Source organism: Bubalus bubalis, chromosome 17, assembly GCF_019923935.1.
Source record: "Bubalus bubalis isolate 160015118507 breed Murrah chromosome 17, NDDB_SH_1, whole genome shotgun sequence".
Classification (NCBI taxonomy): domain Eukaryota; kingdom Metazoa; phylum Chordata; class Mammalia; order Artiodactyla; family Bovidae; genus Bubalus; species Bubalus bubalis.
This window is the reverse complement of record NC_059173.1, coordinates 49,582,110-49,591,396: the sequence shown is the minus strand read 5'-3', so window position 1 is coordinate 49,591,396 and position 9,287 is coordinate 49,582,110.

Here is a 9,287-nt window from a genome sequence, read left to right as displayed (position 1 = left end):
TTATTGAAGATTTATAAATAATAGTGATAATATTATACATTTAAGTCCTTGTACAACCCATTCACCTCTTTTCCTTTCCACAGTCAATGTTCAGGTTGACGAGTTCCTAACCTATCCATATTTTTATTACTTTATAATATATGTCTAGCTATAACTAGTATAATACCTTAAATTGAGCTTTTTTATATTTTCAGTTCAGTTCAGTTGCTCAGTCCTGTCCGACTCTTTGCGACCCCATGAATCGCAGCACATGTCATTAAATTAAATATATTTCTAAATGCTTATCTTAATACTTGTTTTTGAGATTCTGATTTTTATAATCAGAACTTAAAATGTGGACCTAATTCATTTTAAATTCTGTATGTTTTTCATTGTGCCAATACATTGTAATTTATTTCCTATTACTTGACTTAAGGATAGTGTTTTGTAATTTTAAACAATTATTAATTAACAACTTATTTATGCTTTCACTAATACATGCTTTAAGGGTTTCTCTACTTATAAAAGCTAACATGAGAGTCAACTTACACCTATACATATATTTTTTTTAATTTTATTTTATTTTTAAACTTTACACTATTGTATTAGTTTTGCCAAATATCGAAATGAATCCACCACAGGTATACATGTGTTCCCTATCCTGAACCCTCCTCCCTCCTCCCTCCCCAAACACTCCCTCTGGGTCGTCCCAGTGCACCAGCCCCAAGCATCCAGTATCGTGCGTCAAACCTGGACTGGCGACTCGTTTCATACATGATATTATACATGTTTCAATGCCATTCTCCCAAATCTCCCCACCCTCTCCCTTTCCCACAGAGTCCATAAGACTGATCTATACATCAGTGTCACTTTTGCTTTCCCGTACACAGGGTTATTGTTACCATCTTTCTAAATTCCATATATATGCGTTAGTATACTGTATTGGTGTTTTTCTTTCCAGCTTACTTCACTCTGTATAATAGGCTCCAGTTTCATCCACCTCATTAGAACTGATTCAAATGTATTCTTTTTAATGGCTGAGTAATACTCCATTGTGTATATGTACCACCGCTTTCTTATCCATTCATCTGCTGATGGGCATCTAGGTTGCTTCCATGTCCTGGCTATTATAAACAGTGCTGAGATGAACATTGGGGTACACGTGTCTCTTTCCCTTCTGGTTTCCTCAATGTATATGCCCAGCAGTGGGATTGCTGCATCATAAATCAGTTCTATTTCCAGTTTTTTAAGGAATCTCCACACTGTTCTCCATAGTGGCTGTACTAGTTTGCATTCCCACCAACAGTGTAAGAGGGTTCCCTTTTCTCCACACCCTCTCCAGCATTTTTTGCTTGTAGACTTTTGGATAGCAGTCATTCTGACTGGCATGAAATGGTACCTCATAGTGGTTTTGATTTGCATTTCTCTGATAATGAGTGATGTTGAGCATCTTTTCATGTGTTTGTTAGCCATCTGTATGTCTTCTTTGGAGAAATGTCTATTTAGTTCTTTGGCCCATTTTTTGATTGGGGCATTTATTTTTCTGGAGTTGAGCTGTAGGAGTTGCTTGTATATTTTTGAGATTAGTTGTTTGTCAGTTGCTTCATTTGCTATTATTTTCTCCCATTCTGAAGGCTGACTTTTCACCTTGCTAATAGTTTCCTTTGTTGTGCAGAAGCTTTTAAGTTTAATTAGGTCCCATTTGTTTAGTTTTGCTTTTATTTCCAATATTCTGGGATGTGGGTCATAGAGGATCCTGCTGTGATGTATGTTGGAGAGTGTTTTGCCTATGTTCTCCTCTAGGAGTTTTATAGTTTCTGGTCTTACGTTGAGATCTTTAATCCATTTTGAGTTTATTTTTGTGTATGGTGTTAGAAAGTGTTCTAGTTTCATTCTTTTACAAGTGGTTGACCAGTTTTCCCAGCACCACTTGTTAAATAGATTGTCTTTAATCCATTGTATATTCTTGCCTCCTTTGTCAAAGATAAGGTGTCCATATGTGCGTGGATTTATCTCTGGGCTTTCTATTTTGTTCCATTGATCTATATTTCTGTCTTTGTGCCAGTACCATACTGTCTTGATAACTGTGGCTTTGTAGTAGAGCCTGAAGTCAGGTAGGTTGATTCCTCCAGTTCCATTCTTCTTTATAAATTGCTATCATATCCATTTTCTTAACTGTAAAATAATGCAAAGAATCAGATATTCTTTGCATTAATGTCCACATTTCATCTTTCAGTTTCTTCAAAAATGTTACTAAAATATGAACCACAATTACAAATTTATGGACTTGGTTTTATAATTCTGTTTATGGCTTTTTTATGGATTTGAAAATGTGTTTCTAAGTACATAGAGATTGAGAATCGATATATTTTCTTTGGAATTTTTCATTTTAAGTAATAACTTTTTGCTTAATAATATTTTCTGTTTAAAAATCTATTTTGTCTGAAAAATATTATTACTCTAGTTTTTTTCTTTGGTTAAATTCATAATTTTCTAAAACTTAGTTTTAAAATTTACATCTTTATGCTTTTGTTGTCTCTGTGGGAGGTTTCTTGCACAGATATTTTAAAAATTAACCGGGGGCTAAGTGGCCATAAAGATTTTTTTAATCTGTGAAAGTCCAAAAGGCACATATATGTGGAGTCTCGCTATGGGGAAATTTCACATTTACTTGAGTTCCAGGGATGTCTGAGATTTTTTATAATTTTCCAGCTACAGGTTCCCACACAATTTTAATGGTGTGAATTCAGATCACTCATTGTAAAAGGCATAATCGTGTGGTTCCAAATTATTCCTAGTGATTCTTTTCCTATCCGTGGTCCAAGGAGTTCTGTTTGTTCCACCTATAAGTCCCTCAGCCATAGGAACACAAGGTTGTTTTAGAAGGGAGCTCATTTTCACCGAAGGCTAGCATAGTACTGGTGTAAGAATCTCAGTTTTTAGGAATGATTCTAATACCTGTCTGCACTGTTTGAATTTAATAACTGCTAAATACTCTGCGGCAGAGTTTGTTTTTCATCTCTGGTCCCTGGAGATTTTCCTTTCTTGCTGTGAATTTGTATATATACTGTAAAATATTTTGTACTATTTGATTGTGCTTTAAGTATGACAGGGGTTTTGAAGCACATGGAAATGAAGAAAAAACAAATTAGTAGCATTAAAGTGAAATCTGAAAATGACTTACCACAACAGGGTCCTACCTCAGCTTTTGAACTGTGGTGTTGGAGAAGACTCTTGAGAGTCCCTTGGACTGCAAGGAGATCCAACCAGTCCATTCTGAAGGAGATCAGCCCTGGGGTTTCTTTGGAAGGAATGATGCTAAAGCTGAAACTCCAGTACTTTGGCCACCTGATGCGAAGAGTTGACTCATTGGAAAAGACTCTGATGCTGGGAGGGATTGGGGGCAGGAGGAGAAGGGGACAACAGAGGATGAGATGGCTGGATGGCATCACTGACTCGATGGATGTGAGTCTCAGTGAACTCCGGGAGTTGGTGATGGACAGGGAGGCCTGGCGTGCTGTGATTCATGGGGTTGCAAAGAGTCGGACATGACTGAGCGACTGATCTGATCTGATCTGATACATGAGAAGACATTAAAGAAATTATAGAAAAATTCAAGGTGAGAACAATTAGCAAAGTGCACTTTGACATAAACCCATTTTTAATAATGTCAAACTCATGGAAAAAATGGAACTTAATAGTGTCATTATTTTTTAGTGACAGGATATATATAAAGATGATTTTAGAAAGTCATCTCAAAACTGACTTGGTAGATAAAGGTTTTAATAGTAGTGGCAGTAAAAGAGAATTGATAAAGTGTTGGTAACACTTGAGAAAATGGTGGCTGATAAAACAGCAGAGGATCAAATGTTGATTACCCTATATGCACCAAACATTATGCCATGTGATTTATGTAGGTTATGATATTCAATATCACCATAACCTTATAACCCAGCTATTGTTCTTATCATTCTGAAAGTGAAGAATATGAATCTCATAGTTTGAATGACGTTTAAGATTAGCTTGTAAGTAGCATATGAAGTCTGGTATTGTGCCCTAAGTTTTATTAATTTCATATTTTAGTTGTGTTATATTAATACTACATTTAAATAATGTAATGTGCATATTATGAAATATTTAGGCATTCATGAATAAATTTTAACTCATTTTTAACCCATCAACTGAAGTGATAAAATTATCAAAATAATACAGTATATATTTTAATTCATTACAGTCTCATGTCATTATATATATTTTTGATAAAATAAAGAAATTGAAGATACAGAAGACATAGGTATAGGTATAAGTGTAAACAGAAATAGAATACATTTAGGGGTTTTCTTTTAAGTAAGCTTACAAGTGTGAATATATAAAAATCACATTCTTATAAGTAATTAAAAATCTACCAAGATGACAATCAGCTTTTCTCAAAATCATGTTTCCTTTCAATTCCTTTTCTTGCTGCTTTTTTTCATCCCTTAAAATGGCAGTCACCACTCACTTCCCTGATCTTTCTGTCACAAATAAGCATAATATAATTAAACTTAAAAAAAAGAATTACTGACTTAAAGCGAGACACTTTAAATTTTTAAAAATTAATCATATTTAATTATTAGTGACATCATTATAATAATAATATATAACATATAATTTATAATACATATAATAATTAGCATTATAAATTATTTGTGATTTAAATTATCTCATTTTAAGCCTCTATGTTACACACACTATTTCATTTTAGAAAATGAATGAGAAAGATTCTTATTAATAATATATAGATTACTCTTCTTCAGTTTACTGAATCACATATCATCTACTACAGGATTATACGGGCTTCCCTGATGGCTCAGGGGAAAGAATCTGCCTGCCAATGCAGGAGATGTGGGTTCAATCCCTGGGTCATGAAGATTATCAGAGAAGGAAATGGCAACTCACTAAGTATTCTGTGTGGATCACAATAAACTGTGGAAAATTCTGAAAGAGATGAGAATACCAGACCACCTGACCTGCCTCTTGAGAAACCTATATGCAGGTCAGGAAGCAACAGTTAGAACTGGACATGAAACAACAGACTGGTTCCAAATAGGAAAAGAAGTATGTCAAGGCTGTATATTGTCACCCTACTTATATGCAGAGTACATCATAAGAAATGGGAGCACAAGCTGGAATCAAGATTGCCGGGAGAAATATCAATAATCTCAGATATGCAGATGACACCACCCTTACAGCAGAAAGTGAAGAAGAACTAAAAAGCCTCTTGATGAAAGTGAAAGAGGAGAATGAAAAAGTTGGCTTAAAACTCAACATTCAGAAAATGAAGATCATGGCATCTGGCCCCATTACTTTATGGGAAATAGACGGGGAAACAGTGGAAACAGTGGCTGACTTTATTTTTGGGGGCTCCAAAATCACTGCACGTGATGATTGCAGCCATGAAATTAAAAGACACTCCTTGGAAGGAAAGTTATGATCAACCTAGATAGCATATTGAAAAGCAGAGATATCACTTTGCCAACAAAGGTCCGTCTAGTCAAGGCTATGGTTTTTCCTGTGGTCATGTATGGATGTGAGAGTTGGACTGTGAAGAAAGCTGAGTGCCAAAGAATTGATGCTTTTGAACTGTGGTGTTGGAGAAGACTCTTGAGAGTCCCTTGGACTGCAAAGAGATCCAACCAGTCCATCCTAAAGGATATCAGCTCTGGGTGTTCATTGGAAGGACTGATGCTGAAGTTGAAACTCCAATACTTTGGCCACTTCATGCGAAGAGTTGACTCATTGGAAAAGACTCTGATGCTGGGAGGGATTGGGGGCAGGAGGAGAAGGGGCTGACAGAGGATGAGATAGCTGGATGGCATCACCGACTTGATGGAGATGAGTTAGGTAAACTGCGGGAGTTGGTGATGAACAGGAAGGCCTGGCATGCTGTGATTCATGGGGTCTCAAAGAGTCAGACAGGACTGAGTGACTGAATTGAACTGAAGTATTCTGGCCTGGGAAATCCCATGGACAAAGGAGTCTTGTGGGTACAGTCCATTGGGTCACAAACAGTCAGACAATACAAGTTTGTCTCAATTTGGTATCAGGTGATTCTGTTTTATTTCACCACTTTCTTAGAGGCTGACTGTCCTGCATCTTAAGACAAATTGTGTTGGGAGAATCTCCCCATTGTCAAAGTTTCCCTTACAATGAATTAATTTGTCTGCATTTCTAAGTTATGGATGTATAACAAGTGAGATCTGTAGTAGCTCCAGAGTTAGCCTCAAAAAGAAAGTATTAGGATGGGAGGTGAGAATTGTAGAGGGTGCATATAAGGTAGGAAAGAACATGCACATCACACATTGCAGGTATCCTCCATTTCACATTGCACTTCAGGAACTCCATATCTCTGAAAACAGAAAAGCCTCTCTGTTTTCTTGAGAAGATATTTTCAAATCTATCCAGCCATTCAGTTCTTAAAATTACCTAGGTCATTTACAGTATAGGTAAACAATTAACAGTTCTAACTGTTCTTTTTTCCCCAACTTTATTCAGAAATAGCTGACAATAGTCTTCACTATTGAAGATGGTGAATGATGTTCATCATTTCCTTCCTCTACTACTCATTTTATATTTTCTTAAACCCAAGATTAAGTTTTATTTGAAATGGTGACTCCTGATTTCTTTTTAGTTTGGGGACAGAGTTTGTTTAGTTTCTTTAAATTTCTTTATTTTTGACATGGTAGAGTATCCAGGACCTTTGGAACCAAAAGAGATGAGGTTTTAATTGATTTGTCCCTGCATCACTTGTGGTTGCTTCAATTTGCCATTATTAATAGGTGCTGAACCAAAAAAAAAAAAAAAAAAAAAAGAGGATTTCTTAGTAAATAACCTGAGATCCAGTTGTATTTCCTCTGTTCTCCATTACGCATCCTTTCAGGGATGATACGCTCAACAGGATAGTCTTTTCTTCTTATGGCTCCACTGGGGGGAGAAAAAAAACAAAAATGGACCTGATGTGACTGGGTGATAATTGTGTACCTGAATATTTCTCCTGGGAGAAGTTATCTGCTAGGAGCCAAGATGTCTGCCCATAATTTCTTCCTTGGTTTACACATGCCATATTCAGTGGATTCTGTCCAAGTTATCTTGAGATAAGTTTCAAGTATAAATGTACTATTTGAAAAATGAAGCAATGATTGGTATGGGAGTAATGAATTGATTCAAAGAAAAGAAGACAGACAAAAGAGAGTAGGTTATCTATTCATCAACTCTGAATAATGAAACTTAATCCTGAAAGGGAAATACTTGGAAATTTGCCACAGAGTCCATGGGGAGAAAATTGGGTTCCATCATTGTGTTTTCATATCCACTCAAAGGTAAAATGAATCTTTTGGCTGGAGACAGGGTGTGGGATATTTAAGGATTAGATCAAGCAATCTTGAGCTATTATGTGGCAAAGACAGAGTGGGGAGAGAAGGTAATTCCATATGTGCAAAAAGTATGGAATATTGTTAGCCTAAATCACTATCCAACAGGAAATAGTAGTCAACTACTATATACATGCCAGCACCTGGCCTAATGCATCACCTTGAGGGTGGGAACAATATTAAGAGCTCAGTCTCGGTCTCTGCTCTCTGCTCTTGACAGGTTGATAGTTTGCAGTGAACATAGACAACAGACTGGTTCCAAAGAGGAAAAGGAGTATGTCAAGGCTGTATATTGTCACCCTGCTTATTTAACTTCTATGCAGAGTACATCATGAGAGACGCTGGGCTGGAGGAAGCACAAGCTGGAATCAAGATTGCCAGGAGAGTGGCCATCTGCCATACGCAGATGACACCACCCTTATGGCAGAAAGTGAAGAGGAACTAAAACGCCTCTTGATGAAAATGAAAGAGGAAAGTGAAAAAGTTGGCTTAAAGCTCAACATTCAGAAAACGAAGATCATGGCATCTGGTCCCATCACTTCATGGGAAATAGATGGGGAAACAGTGGAAACAGTGTCAGACTTTATTTTTGGGGGCTCCAAAATCACTGCAGATGGTGACTGCAGCCATGAAATTAAAAGATGCTTACTCCTTGGAAGGAAAGTTATGACCAACCTAGATAGCATATTCAAAAGCAGAGACATTACTTTGCCAACAAAGGTCCATCTAGTCAAGGCTATGGTTTCTCCAGTGGTCATGTATGGATGTGAGAGTTGGACTATAAGGAAAGCTGAGTGCTGAAGAATTGATGCTTTTGAACTGTGGTTTTGGAGAAGACTCTTGAGAGTCCCTTGGACTGCAAGGAGATCCAACCAGTCCACCCTAAAGGAGATAAGCCCTGGGTGTTCATTGGAAGGACTGATGCTGAAGTTGAAACTCCAATACTTTGGCCTCCTGATGCAAAGAGCTGACTCATTTGAAAAGACCCTGATGTTTAGAAAGATTGAGGGAAGGAGGAGAAGGGGATGACAGAGGATGAGATGGTTGAATGGCATCACCGACTCAATGGACATGGGTTTGGGTAGACCCCTGGATTTGGTGATGGACAAGGAGGCCTGGTGTGCTGCAGTTCATGGGATCACAAAGAGTCAGACACAACTGAGTGACTGAACTGAACTGAACTGAGTGAACATAGATAGCTCAGTCTTGGTGAAAGTGAGAACATACTTTTGGGCTTATGCATACTCTGAGTTCTAGCCATCAAGGTGACTCCATCCAGGAGTTTACTGTAAAAACACTGGTGACAGAGTACAGAGGTGATATACACAAGGAAAGTCATCTGTAAAGTGCATTTTGGAGATCCATATTTTGGAGAATGCCGTATTTTATTGCTTTATTAATCTACTCAGGCCAGATTTTGTATTATATTCTTTTTTCTATGGATTACTATTATACACACCTGATTGACACCATTTCCTCATTGGATTTATGTTCCAGCTGCAGTCACTCAGTGGCTCATGATGAGTCAATCAGTTTCCACTAGAGACCAGAGGCATGGAAGTATTTTAATATGATCAAAATATGTTAAAAATTAATTTTCTTATATTTTTAAAATAAGTGAGAAAAGAACAATGGCCATGGAGAAAATTTAGGTTATAAACACACAAACTTCCAAAATAATACAAACAGTTACTAGTCCTGTCACCTAAATATAATCTCTACTAATCTTCTTTGTAATGACTTTACACTTCTCTCAACAACTTTCAATTATCATTAAATTTAAACATATAAAAAAATTATTCAATTAAAAGTTTTTCCAGCTGACAATTATCTTAAATATTATGTTTAGCAGATAATAAATTATAATGCATGAGTTTAAATTCAACATTGAATCTGATT